The 15,080-nt window shown below is 43.5% G+C and overlaps 1 protein-coding gene across 5 annotated transcripts in view; it reads right to left on the reverse strand.

Annotated features, from left to right (window-relative positions):
• Positions 1–15,080, reverse strand: part of B4GALNT4 (beta-1,4-N-acetyl-galactosaminyltransferase 4) — a 923,999-nt gene that overhangs the window by 48,156 nt on the left and 860,763 nt on the right. The window lies entirely within an intron of this gene.

The raw sequence follows: 15,080 nt of genomic DNA on the forward strand, positions 1-15,080 counted from the left end.
TCTGGTGTAGGAAGAGATAAGAAGGAAGGACCACCAGGATCTGGTTTATAACGTCTGGCTACCTGGCTTGAAACAGCTACGGATGTCAAAGCTTTTTTCCAAATATTCAAGATTGACTCTGTCAAAGCCACACTGAAAGGTAATGGAGGCACCTAGGATGGTGAATAAGAATGGAGTACCGCAGTTAGAACATTAGATATTAGCTCTGCAGTAATGAGTGAAAGATTCTACATTTCCACAGCTTTTCTGATGACCAAATGATATGTTGTGGCTTTCAAAGGTGGAATACCCTTTGGAGACAGTAACTTCCTCTCTGGAGATGTATTCAAACAACTAGCCTCTTTTAATCCTTCAAAGTCGGGTCCATTGAAGGTTGGTCAACAGCATCTCCTTCTTCTTGGGTTTGTTGATCCCTAAAGAAATGCTGTGTTCCCCAACCAGTCATAAAACTTATATCCTGGGCCTGTGTTTGGATATTAAAGACAATGATCTGGATGAAAATTATGTGGAAAAGGGTCAGGTGCCAATGTTGTCGGTACAGATGTCGGTGACGTTGGTAGCGGCAGCGGAGATGGCGATAATGGCACCAGGGTCGAAGCATGAGACGTTGGTGAAGAAGTACTGGGAACGAGCTGGGTTGTTTGGGAGTACCGGTGAAACCCCTGCAATCTGCATATTTACGTAAAGGATATCCTCTTTTGGATTTTACATCTGCGCCAAAGGTCGACCAGGGTATGTGGGCCATCGGCATGAATGACATATGGACCGGTTGCTGTTAAGGCGTTGTTAAACCTCCCAGGGAGTAATTTAAAAGACCCATGAGCCATGTAAGCACACCAGATGGGACCATCACCCTATTAAAAATACTGTACATAGCGTTCAGGGAATGACTGGGATCAGTACCTGGAATTTTAAAGGCTGGGTACACTTGTTCTTTTGGGGTGGAGGTACTGGATTCAAAGCCAGCGTTGTGTTCGGTACCACAGGTGGAGTCAGAATAGGTGCCGGTATCAAAGGCAATGCAGGTAGTGGAGCCAGAGATGGAATTGGCGTGACCTCTTGCAGGTCCTCCCCAGAGTTCGGTTGCGGAGACACTGACTTTGGCGATTTGTCTTTGGATGGTCGACGTTGAGGCTCATTACGTGGTTTCTTGATGTGGTTTTTTTTTTGTTGACTTAGAAGAATGGGACGATGGTGTTCTGGATCTCGGCCGAGATTCACAACAACCTCTCTTCTCATCCCTGGACCTGGTCATGAACAGCTTGGCTTCTCTCTTCTTCAGGGCCTTCAGATTAATCTATGACAGCTGGAACAGGTATCAACATCATGGTCTGATCTAAGCACCAAAGATGATGGTCAGCAATAGATCTGACAGTTGCAGCCTTTGCAAGGCTCAAAACCAGATTTTTGTTGTGGTGACATTCTGTTGAAAAATGCACTTTGAACGTAGAAAACCTTGAAAATATGGCTATTCCCTATGGAGAGTTTGAAAAAATGTTACATGTCAAAGGGGTGGAAGAAAGGGAACTGACGTCAGCATGGCGACATGGGTGCTTCATGGCTCCAATGACGTCAAACACTGTCTCAAGCAGAGCCATGTTGAAGCCAGCGTCCCCTATAGCCATGGGAGAGCTATCGTAAAGCTTCCATTCCAAGCTGGCACACAGGATATTCAAAAGTTGAGGAATCCGCAGGTAGATGTATCCAGCAGAACATGCACTACTTAGAAATGGCATAGTCAGGATCCACAGACCTGCTAGCAAGAATCAAGAAGCCAATGGATTGACCAAGAATCCTGGGCGTCAAAAAGGAGAAAAAATAATCGGAGACTGAAAGTGAAAAGTGAAAGAGATCACATGCTCTGAATAATAACTTAAGCACCTGTGAGCAGAAATTAAGAATTGTGATTGAAGTAATCTATTGGACAAGGCCATGTACAGGCAGAACAACACGTGCATACAGTTTAATAAAATGTAAAAAGATAAAAACCTTATGCTGTGACAAACTTCTATGGTTCTCCTTACACTGGGAGAAATATGAAATGGCAAGGGTGTGGGACGTACAAATGCCTGATCTATGAGAAGTTTAATTCCCAAAAGTGTCCATCCTCTACAAAAACATCTAGTTTTTGCAGACCTTGCACCTGGGTGAGAGCTGCAAATGCTACACTTGCTAAACTGTAACTTGTTAAATTAGATTTTTTATTGACAAATACCATTGCTTTTAAGAATTCTAATGGCATTATTACAAAACGGAAGTGCATTCCATTCAAATAATTTAAATGCATTGTTGTTGTGAAAAACAACACTTTATATTTCTCGTACAGCTAGACTAAAATATTGAAACACTGATCAACACACTGGAAATTAAACACATTTTTAACTGTAACAATAAACAAATGTAACCATAGGGATTAGCCCTATGCCCCTAACCCATACACCCCAAGCCCTTGACCCCATACCAGAAACTATAGACAGCTAGTGACAATGAACCAGATGTGGCAACAAAGTATGTTAGTCAGAGATTTTCTGGAAGTTGTCATGTCAAGTCAAAAAATCTGAATGCCGTGGTGGAGGGCTGGCGTTAGAGATAAAGGGACAGTGCTTCACTCCAGAGGGCTTAAATATGATACTTTAATCATGCTGGTGAGCATGTGTAGTTGGTTTCAGCTTGAGGAGAGGATAGGAAGTATTGTACTGTCTTGCCTGAGGAAAGGAGTATGAGCTGGTTCCTACCCTGAGGCAGCCATGTGAGAGGAGTGCTGCAAAATCCTCCGATTTTCACATTCTTGAAATATGTTTGGGAATGAAGTACTTCACTGGAGGTGTTGAAATGATGTAACATTAATGAGAATACTGAAGGAACTACCAGATTTGGAACTTGCTCATGCAAGGAATTAGGACATCAATACACATGTACCATAATTTCTTGAGAGCACCACACCATTTTATATCCTAAGCCAGAAACACAGCAAAAGGGACGAGACAGTTATTTTGGATATGTATATATACATATGTTTACTGAAAAGAACAAAGGTTACAGGGACGTTGTAGTTGAGAAACAGAATTTTAAAAACTCTTAAAAATTCACCAAAAAAACACCAAAGGTTACAGGGATGTTATCGTTTGGCTCGAATTTTACACACACAAAACCATAGAAATTCAACAATTATAGTTATTGTTATCTCAAGTAATTATAACTCGAGCCCCAAGGTAACTATAACTTGGGCACCCGCCATGCACAGTTTTCTCATCATTAATTTCACTGCAAATATTGCAGTGATATCATCAATGAGGTCATTGAAGATGCCATGAGTAATATAATATATGGTGTAATTAGCAGTGCATGGGGAGGGTGTGAGTTATAGTTATCTTAGGGCACTTGTTCTAGTTTCTTGATATAACTATAACTGGTGAATTTCTAAGGTTTTGTGTGTGTGTAAAATCTGAATCTAATGATAACGTCCCTGTAATCTTGGGGGTTTTGGTGAGTTCCTATGGTTTTTGAATACCATTTCCGAACTATAACGTCCCTGAACCTTTGTCTTTTTAGTGAATTTCTTATTTTTAATGCTATTTCCTTTTTATGAAGGTTCCTGTAACCTGGGTGTGTGAGTGGTTGTATGGGTGTGTGAGTGAGTGGGTGTGTGAGTGAGTGGTGGTGTGGGAGTGGGTGTGTGTGTGTGTCTGTGGGAGGGTGGGTGTGAGTGGATTTGTGGGTCTGTGAATGGCTGTTTGAGAGGTTGTGTGTGAGTGTGTACGTGGGTGTGTGAATGGGTGTGTGAGTGGTTGTGTGAGTGGTTTTGTGGGTCTCAGAGGGTGTGTGAGTGGCTGTGTGGGTCTGTGAGTGGATGCATGAGTGGTTTTGTGGGTCTGCGAGTGGCTGTATGGGTACGAGTGATTCATGTGTTGCTGTGTGGTTCTGTGTGTGGGTCTTGGAGTGGGTGTGCGTGTGGTTTTTTGGGTCTGTGAGTGGGTGTCTGAGGGGCTGTATGGATGTGTGGGTGGGCATGTGGGTCATCTGTGAGTGGGTCAGTGAGTGACTATATGGGTGAGAGAGTAGCTGTGTGGGTTTGTGAATGGGTGTGTGATTGTTTCTGAGAGTCGGCGGGTGAGCGGCTGTATGGGTATGTGAGTGGTTGTGTGAGAGTATGTGAGTGGGTCTGTTAATGAGTGTATGTGCTTTTTTTAATTGGCGTATGGATCCACTGCAGTTTCACACTGGGCTGCATACCGCAGTGGACCCTCGCGTGTGCAAAAAACCCAACATATTTCCGCAATTTCTTCCCTGGAAGGGGGGGAGCTCACAGACCCCTCTATCAGTCCCATGGGGTCAGGGTTGCAGGTAGCAGCCAGCGAATCACGGCATTGCTGTTGGTGTGTGGATCGGCATCCCTAGATATACATAAATCTTTTCTCTTTAATAACTCCAAAAATACTGAACAGATTCACACCAAATTACAAAAACAGACCTTTCTGGACCAAGATCCAACTTTCTGTCAAATTTGCTGTAATTCCGTTCAGCTGTCTGGTCTGTAGTCATATAGTCAAACAACAAAGACCCGGCACTAATGGGCACCTATTCAAATTATTGTGTATAAAGGGTTGATATGGGTAACTAAAAGTTACAAGTATGTGTGTGCGTTTAGCTCATTTTTATTAGAGACTTCTTGCGTCTCATTTTTTTCCACGAGGTCTTTATTGTATGTTTTTTCTCTACACTTTTCTTGCACTGAACACAACCTTCTGTTTTATTTGAGAAAGTTATCAATGGTGATAAAAACGTGGGCAAACTGGTGAGAACCTACCAGTAGCTCCTCTGGTGGTGCGCATGTGAGATACTTTCTCTCCCTTTCTCTACACATTTTTCTTTGTAGTACACATACAATTAATTAGAGTGGGTATGTTGTATGTTGAGTGACTTGACTGACCACTTTTCTTTTCGTCTCTGTTTAAAAAAATTAATCAAGTGGGCAAAGAGGATTAGGGCGGACTGTGTAAATTAACAGCTGGTTTTGGGTAAAGATAAGAATATCCCACCCATATCAATGCTTTATACACAAGAATTTGAGAAGATGCCCATTAGTGCCAGATCTTTGTTGTTTCAATAGATAATAATTGGAGGGTGATCTGGCACGTTTTGCCCTCTACAGCTCCTTATTGAAAGTACCGCATGGCCTGTCGTGGTGTCTAAAATCCCTACTATGGGAAATGGCATGGCGAAAACGCGTTTTAGACCCCCCCTTTTTCTCAGCACCCGCTTGACCAATCAGCCCAAAACTTTCCAGACAGCACCTGAAGTGAGTGGCAGACTAGTTTCTAAAATTTCGTAAATATTTGGCCCCAAAGTTATTAGCAAAACAAAAATGCTTTTCCTATGGAAACTCGGTCTTAACTATAACTACCACCTGGAGATGTGTGTGTGTGTGTGTGTGTGTGTGTGTGTGTGTGTGTGTGTCTGTCTGTGTCTGTCTGTGTGTGTCTGTCTGTCTGTGTCTGTGTGTGTGTGTGTGTATACACATATATATATATATATATATATATATATATATCTCTTATAAAATATCACTGTGGGATTCTAATGATGATCTCTTATACAAAGATGACAGAATCATGTTTGTATTTTCCTCTATTGTCTACAAAAATATTAATAATGTGTCCTAAATATCAGTTAAAAATATTGCCCCATCAGTTGTAGCCCTTTATTAACACTCTTTCTAGTTGGTACTCTATCTAACCATAGATTCCTTGGCTTTAGATTATATGAATATCCTATGGTGCCAGACTTGATCTTGAGAATTTCGAAGCAGTGCACCCAACAGTGTGGCTATGCTGTGAATGTGCATCACCCCAAAAGAGACTGAGCAAAGTCACATTTAAGTGTCACCCATATGCGCTGAGCTAGTTCATAAACTTTCTCCTTCCACACCCTCAGACGTAGAGCACTTCAAATAAATTGCAGATGACAGTGTGCCGAACTCTAGCTTACAACTTTATTATGATGTTAAGAAGTCCACTCCACAGAATGGGGAGGTCAGAGAGCAGTGAGGAATCTGCAGCTAGTTAGAGCATCCTGCAGAAAGAGGGTTGCCAAAGGTAAGTAACGTGTACTTCTGAAGGCTACTAATATTGGAACATACCTCTCCTTTTTAATAGATACCACAGCCATATATCCTAAAGGTGAAGGGTCTGGTGACTGGAAGCAGACCAGAAAGTCTTGATGATCAAGTGTGAAGTATGTCCCTCCCACAGGACCTGACTGTCAAAGCCCTAGTATTTTGTGAACGTGTGCATTGTCACCCATGTTACAGCCCGGGACATGTCCAGAAACAGCATCCCCTCTTGCCAAGGCAGTCACAGCAGCCTTGGCTCTGGTGGAATAAGCCTGAAGGCTTTCAGAGTGTTTCATCTTGGCAAGTGAATAGCAAGTTTTGATGCAGAGGACTTTCGATTTTGACAGGGTTCTTTTCTGCACCACTGTACATTTCTTTGCACTAGAGAATCCGACAAAGAGCTGATCATCCACATGATGTTCTTTTGTGCAGAAACTAAAGGCCATTTAAGGTTTGATCTGGTGGAGCTTCTTCTCCTGGTGTGAAGGGTGTGGTGGCACAACAAACCTTGGCAGATTCATGTGAAAATGTATCAAAACTTCGGGTAAGAAGCCAGCCTGGGGTCCTTGGCGCCAATTTGTTTGGAAAGAAAGTGGCTTAGAGCGGTTGCACCCACGGCACCTACGGTTCACCTAAGCGGCATGCAGAGGTGATAGCAATCAGGAAAACTGTTTTGAGCATCAGTAGTCACAGTAAGCAGCTGCACATTGGTTCAAAAGTTATGGACCTAGGAAGTACCAACAGTAAGTTCAGATCCCATTGTGGTATGACAAACAGCTTTGGGGAAAAAATGTGAGTCAGATCTTTGATGAAATGCATCAAACAGGTGATTTAAATAGAGAGGGTGGATCAGATAAACACAAAAAGACTAACTGCTGCCTATCAATCTCAAAGCATTCAGGAGTAGGTTGCTGGTGCAGGATCCACCCCTGTTGCTGAGATAAGAGGTCCTTCCAAAATAGTAGCCAGATTGTAGGGCAATGCTCAAGAGTAATGGCGACCATACTCTCCTGGCCCAGTCCAGGGCTATTAAAATGTCTTGGGCATGGTCTGTTCTGACATCATCAAGATTTGAGGCAGGAGAGGCTGTAGTGGGAACACGCAGAGGAGACCCACATCACACTACAGTCAGAATAGGTGTCACAGTGACTTTCCTGGGGGAAACTCCAGTGTGCAGTAGTTTTGACACTGTGCATTCTTGTTGATGGCAAACAGATCTACCTGGGCATGCCTCACCTATTGAAGATGTCCCTTGGACCTTAGGATTAGGATTATCCACTTGTGATTTACCTGCCGAAGTCTGGTACATCCTGCTACAAGGTTAGTTACCAGAAAGATGTTCTGTTAGTTCGGCCACCTCCAGAGATATGGAGGCCCCTGGCACAGGATCCAGGACCCCACTCTACCCTGCTTGCTGCAGTAACACATGGTAGTCATGTTGTCCATGAGGACCTGCATCAGGCTCCCCGTGATGGATGGCAGAAGGGTTTTAGGGCTAGACAGATCGCCCAAAGCGCCAGAAGATTGATATGGCACTAGCTCTGCACCAGAAACTAGAGTTCTCTGTTCTTCACCTCCCGGGAGGACTCTCACCATTTAACACAGCAGTGATGCATCTGTCATAACCATGAAGTCTGGGTGGGAAAGGGAGTGTGTCCTGCCGCAGGTCAGTCTCACGCTTGTCTGTCATCACAGAAGAATCTAACCCAGGATTGAACCCAAAACATTTCGATCATATCGTAAATATCTTGGATGGTTGTGGCAGAGAAAAGGCTTTGAAAGCCACCATGTCCAGAACTGTGTCGATGAATGGGATCTTCTGCGTGGGGCTCAGATGGAACTTTGGTTCATTGATGGTAAACCTCAATGATGTCAAAGTTCGTCTGTCATTGAAGGTGGTCTACGACTGCCTGAGGCAAGTCCATCTTCACCAACCAGACCTCGACGTACTGGAATGCCCAAATTCCTGATCTCTGAAGATGGGCGGCATCCACTGCCAACACTTTAATGAACACTCCACAGGTCGCAGGAAGGCTAAAGGGAAGCATGGTAAACAAAGTGTTGCAGGTCCACCCTTAACAATGTACAACAACCACAGCAACTGACAAATTACTAACTGGTTTCATATCTACATGATAGGGCTCAAGAGAAAAATGACTCTAGGATGAAGTCAAGTATTTATTAACAATTAATATGTGAAAAATAATTCATTAAAAACATACAATTTGTTCAAATATCATCATTATGATCTAGATTTTTTCTTTTCACTCATGGAGTCATCAAGTTAGAGGTGCATTTTCCTCCTGAATTAATCAGTGCGTTCACACCTTCATTCATTACTGCTCACCTTCAAAATGTTAACACTACATATATAGTCTGTACACTAATCAAGGACCATTCCTAAAGAAAAGAGTATTGACACTTGTTTTACATCATACTGGCATCAATATATTTCATTACAGTATTTTCTTTCTTTATCTTTGCAATGCATTTATATCAACTGACTTGCTCATTGGATGTAGCAGCGGTGGCTTAAATTATCAATCATCATGTGCCGTCTAACTACGCGTGTTTCAGTGGATCAACGCTTTCATTAGGAAAGCCACCATAAAAAAAATAATTGTCGGTACCTATGTGGCACAACTCGCTAGGTCAAAAGTTGAATAGCAGGGTATACAAAGGTGTATGACAGGCAAGCACAACGGGCGGTTAATGTTCACAAGATATGTGCAGAGGGTTAAAGGGAAGCCAATGCAAGAACGAATGGGGCAAAAACGTCAATGAATAGGGATTTTCTTTAAAGGATTTGTTCCACAATCAGCAAGCTGGACGGGAGATCAGGAGCTTAAACAAACATCTGAGCATCAGGTGCAACGGTGTCCCGTCCTGATTCACGGCCAAATTAAACACTCGTACCTTCACTCCTCGCAGCATACGGCGTCTGCCTAATCATCTTGCTGATCGTAGAACCAGGCATGTCTTCTGAGCACAAGACCTATGCCAATAGTCAGTATGTAGTGTCCATGTCAGCCTAGAGCATATACGTGGCTGCATGCTGATCATCATGTATTGTTTGGTCAAAGAGGTCCAGAAGTCCTCAAGGATGGCCAGCAAGTTGTTGCTAGCCATACACTGTACTTATCCAAGAGACAAACTGCATTAATAGACCTATGGAGTAAATTAGTCAAAAAAAGAGATTCTCTTTCTGAAAGCATTAAGTCTTGTGAATTCACCATCTGGATGCATGGTCAGGAAGGATTTGAATGCTTGGTCAGGAAATGTGTGGGCCACTGGGAGTCATTCTATGCTATCTAGCCAAAGGTAGACTGATAGGCTGGCATGAATGTGGCTTAGACTATGTAGACAGAAGAACATCAGTAAGGGTTTCTTTGCACAGCAAAAATGGCTCAGAGGAAGCTGACCCAGGTTGAAGATTCAGCGGGAAACTTCAGTTCTTCTGTTTCTGCTGTCCTCTTTACCACCAAACAAACAAGGCACTTTCCTCTGCTGGTGGACCAATTTACAGGAACTATGTCTAGTCCTTTGGAATTTATGAACTCAAGATATAATGCATCATCAGCATAATGAGGAGGTAGCAATCTGTCCCCTTACTCCTATTTATCCGAGTGCGATGAACAGTGGTCTGCTGCACTGCACTTTGAGCCAAAAAGAGTCTGAATCCTCTGGTGATACTGAAATTACAGCCGAGGTCTTGAATTGGAAGCCAGTGCAGCTTTTTGTGATTTCAAAGAGTGTCATAGGTCTGGAACAGGCCAATGTTTGCTCGGTATCAGAGACCAGTGTCAGTACCACATCATTGAGCGGTGCCAGCAATGTCGATGTAGGTTCGGTTAGAAAAAGAACTGATGTGAACCTTGATGCCGGAGTAGAAATCAATACAGAAGTGGCTATAGACACCAGTGGTGGGTCAAGAGGGTGCTGGTGGCATTAGAAGCAGGCCCTCCAGCTGACTGAAGATCCCTGAGGCTCTCTGGGGCCTGAATGTGCACCACAAGTAGCCAGAATAACAGCACAATTCTGCAGCATGGCCTCTATTTGCTGCGGGTCCACAACAGCCCTCGAAACCTGCGATCTGCAGTGACCAATTGCAGGATCAGTTTGGACCCAGTTGACATAGGGGAAGTGCAATCTTTATAAAGACACTTTTGCACCTTACAGCTAGACTTAGTGATGGGATGGGGACGAATTTGCTTAGCCTTCCTACACTTGTGACAAATGTGGTAGTGTTTTTATGATGACACATGCGTGTTACAAAGGCTTAATTGTATGGCAAACATGATTGCACTGACTCTTTAGGGAGTGTATGAGAGCAGTGCTTGATTTGAGCCGCTGGTTTCTGGTGCTCGACACCAGCACTTAATAGTCAATACTGGCGCTTGTGACAGTCTGCCACAAGGTAGCGCGGTCTGGCTAATTTGGAGATGTAGTTCACAAAAAATCTGTAAATGTCAGATTCAAAAACCCTAACCAAGGTAATGGGGATTCCGCTGAATGCGCGAAAAAACAAGACCCCTGTCCAAAGAAAAGAACATTCTTTCTTGAGTCCCCCCTCACTCACCAAGGGTTACCTCTAGGTGACGTGCTTCATCATTGGGGCCATCCCAAACAGCTGCTGCTTGGGGCATGCTGCGACTTGCGTTACTACATAGGAGCACTTTTTTGTGAAGAAATGTGTAGTGCAGTGTTGGTGGAGTGGTGAAGGTGATGTTAAAAATACCTAACTAGTGAACTTATATTTTATTCTCGCTCCTAGTTGGTAAGGATAAAAAGGGGTTAAATAGTAGGGAAAAAATATGTAACTGTTATCTGTATACAGTCCCTAATATTTCGGTCGACATGTTTCAAGGTATTCCCTAAACCTGTTCTTCAGGACAACAAGGGGACCAGACCCATGTGTGCCACTCCTTGTGAAAGCCTATAATAAAGTGAGGCTGCACACCTAATGTGTGAGCACCTAATTCAAAATACATACCGTTTAGTCTTTGACTCGTAGTATTTATGCTTTGGCAATACAATGCCTCATAGTCTGCCGGGGTAGAAGGGCTTGTATTCATACCTTCGTCAAAGCACACCTCCGTCTAATAACACCTACAGGCACCCAGGCGGCCCGCACCTTCTAATTTAGAGATGGCCACAAAAACAGTTAATTGTTTATACAATATACATTAACCATGAGGCTGATAATATAGATAGATAGATAGAGATGTGCGCTATAAATAGATAATATAGATATAGGTGTTACGCAGAAACTGGACCAATTATCATAGATAGAGATGAAGGCTAGAATAGATAATACAGATACAGGTATAAAATGTATGTAATAAGGAATATGCTACTTACCAGTATGCATCTGTTCTTGGCATAGAGGGCTGCAGAGTGGTACATTTATGAATAGATCGCCATCTGGTGTTGGGCTCGGATGATTGCACTTGTTTTTCTTCTGGAGAAGTCTTTGTCGTCATAGATGACTCCTCCTCTTGGTGTTAGTGCGCATGGGCATCGGCTCCATCCTTAGATTGTTTTGCCATAGTAGGGTTAGATGGAGTAGTGTAGTATAATACATAAAGATATGCCCATGTAAATGTATCTAAATAAGATAATGTTGGGACAGACACAGGTTTCCGGGGAGGCAGGGAGGGCATGTACCACTCTGCAGCCCTCTATGCCAAGAACAGATGCATACTGGTAAGTAGCATATTCCGTTCGAGGCATATGGGCTGCAGATGGTACATTTATGAATAGATTGTACAGCAGTTACCTCCCTAGCGGTGGTCACCAGTGTCTGTCGCAACTGTTTGAAATAGAGTTTTTAATACAGCTTGGCCCACTCTGGCTTGTTGTGTAGCCTGTACATCAACACAGTAGTGCTTTGTGAATGTATGTGGTGTAGACCAAGTTGCTGCTCTACATATGTCATCTAGGGGAATGTTCCCTAAGAATGCCATAGATGCTCCTAGCTTTCGTGTAGAATGAGCTCTAGGAGGAACAGTTAATGTTTTCTTTGCTTTAATGTAACATATCTGTATACATCTTACAATCCATCTAGCGATGCCTGCTTTAGAGATAGGATTGCCCTTATGTGTTGGGGAAAATGCTACAAATAGTTGTTTAGTTGTCCTGAAGTTTTGTGTCCTTTCTATGTAGTACAAAATGGCTCTTTTGACATCTAGTGTATGTAGAGCCCTTTCTGCTACCGTCTGTGGCTTTGGAAAAAAGACTGGTAGCTCCACTGGCTGGTTGATGTGAAATGCTGAAATTACTTTAGGCAAGAACTTTGGGTTTGTTCTAAGAACCACTTTATTCTGGTGTAACTGTAGGAATGGTTCTTGTATTGTCAATGCCTGTAATTCACTTACTCTCCTGAGTGAGGTAATGGCTATAAGGAACGACACCTTCCATGTAAGGAATTGTATCTCGCACCTATGCATAGGTTCGAAAGGTGGTCCCATTAGTCTGGTGAGTACTACGTTGAGGTTCCAGACCGGGGAAGGTGGTAATCTTGGTGGAATGACTCTTTTAAGGCCTTCCATGAAGGCTTTTATCGCTGGCACTCTGAACAGTGATATATGCTGCCTGTTTTGTAGGTACGCTGCTATAGCTGCTAAATGTACTCTGATAGATGTGTACGCGAGATTACATTGCTGTAAGTGTAGTAAGTAGCAAATAATCTCCCTTGTTGATACGTCCAGAGGGTTGATATTATTAGTAGTACAGTGTATAGCAAACCTCTTCCACTTAGCTGCATAGCATGCTCTGGTGGTGGGACGTCTCGCTTGTTTAATTATCTCCATGCAATTTGGGGGTAGATCTAAGTACCCAAATTCTAGGATTTCAGGAGCCAGATCGCTAGGTTCAGTTGTGTGGGATCTGGGTGCATTATTTCTCCATGGTTCTGTGTAAGGTGCATGGGTAGAATTCTTAGCTTTTGATGTGGCACTTGTGAGAGTTGCAGGAGCGTGGTGAACCACGGTTGTCTTGCCCACGTGGGTGCTACTAGTATCATGGTCATTGAGTGTTGTTGCAGCTTCCTGACCACTAATGGGATTAGTGGGAGAGGGGGAAAAGCGTATGCAAATTTGTTGGACCAATTTATCCATAACGCATTGCCCTGCGACAGGTGGTGTGGGTACCTGGACGCGAAGCTTTGGCATTTTGCGTTCTGATGAGTGGCAAAGAGGTCTATCTCTGGCTGTCCCCATCTTTGGAAGAATGGCTGCAGTATTTGTTGGTGCAGTTCCCATTCGTGTATTTGTTCCGACTGTCTGCTTAAGATGTCTGCTATCTGGTTTTGGACTCCTGGTAGGTGTTCGGCTAACAGATAGATGTTTTGAGGAATGGCCCATCTCCAGATTTCCTGTGCTAGTCTGGATAGTTGGAGAGAGTGCGTCCCCCCCTGTTTTTGAATATAATACATTGCTGTCATGTTGTCTGTTCTGATCAGGACTGCTTTGTTGGCAACATGTATTTGGAAGGCTTTCAATGCTAGAAACACTGCTAGTAGTTCTAGATGATTGATGTGCAGTCTTTTTTCCTGCACACTCCACCTTCCTTGTACTGTGTATTTCTCCATATGTGCTCCCCATCCTGTGAGCGATGCGTCCGCTGTTATTGTCACCTGTGGAATCGGTTCTAGGAACGACCGCCCCTTGGCAATGTTTGTTGTGTTCCACCACTTCAGAGAGCGGTGTGTGCGGTCGTCTACCAACACCAGATCTGTAATCTGTCCTTGAGTCTGATTCCACTGTGTCGCTAAGCATTCTTGTAGCGGACGCATTTGTAGTTTGGCATATGGTATTAGCAGTATGCAGGATGACATCATCCCTAATAGCTGCATGAACACTCTTGCTGGTAGTGAGTGTTGTGGCTGGAATCTTTGAATGATTGTAAGCATTGTTTGGATTCTGACTGGATTGGGGTATACTTTGGCTTTTTCTGTGTCTATAGTAGCCCCCAGATATTGTTGAACGTTGCTTGGTTGTAGGTGTGACTTTGTGTAGTTCACTGTGAACCCTAGCTGGTGTAGTAGCTGAATTGTCTTTTGTGTGTTTTGAAGACATTCCTCTTGTGACTTGGCCTTTATTAGCCAGTCGTCCAAGTATGGGAAGACATGTATTTGTTGTCTTCTTAGGTGAGCTGCCACCCCTGCCAGGCATTTTGTGAACACCCTTGGTGCCGTTGTGACACCAAACGGAAGGACTTTGAACTGATAATGTTGTCCTTCTACCACAAACCTGAGGTATTTCCTGTGGGCTTTGTGAATTGGGATATGAAAGTAAGCGTCTTTTAGATCCAGTGTAGAAAGAAAGTCCCCTTTCTTCAGTAAAGGAAGTACTTGTTGGAGCGTGACCATGTGGAAATGTTCCGAATTTATGTATGCGTTGAGAGGTCTCAGGTCCAGTATTGGCCTTAGAGACCCGTCCTTTTTGGGAATTAGGAAGTATAGGGAGTATACTCCTGTTCCTTGTTGGTGCTGTGGAACCTTCTCTATGGCATGCTTTTCTAGTAGGGATAGTACTTCTTGTTTTAACAGTGTCAGGTGATCTTGTTTCATTGGACGCTGTTTGGGGGGGATGTTTGGTGGGGTAGATGTGAGTTCCAGGCAATAACCATGTTGGATAATTTGTCTCACCCACCTGTCTGATGTGATGTTTTCCCAGACAGGTAGGAACCGTGATAGGCGTCCCCCGACCGGTGTTATATGGTCTGGGGGGAGCTGTATGAAGTCACTGCTTTGGGGTTGGAGAGTTGCGGTTGTTGTTGTTTCCGCGACCTCTACCCTTGTTGTTGTTACCTCTGTAACTACCTCTAGAATTACCTCTGGGTGTTGTAGGTGTAAAAGAGGTTTGTTGCTGGCTTGTACCTGTATTTTTGGATCCTCCTCTATAGGTGGACCTACGAAAGGAACCTCTTGGTGTCGGCTGTTGCAATGCTCCCATTGATTTAGCCG

The sequence above is a fragment of the Lissotriton helveticus genome, chromosome 3_1 (genome assembly GCF_964261635.1).
Source record: "Lissotriton helveticus chromosome 3_1, aLisHel1.1, whole genome shotgun sequence".
Lineage (NCBI taxonomy): Eukaryota > Metazoa > Chordata > Amphibia > Caudata > Salamandridae > Lissotriton > Lissotriton helveticus.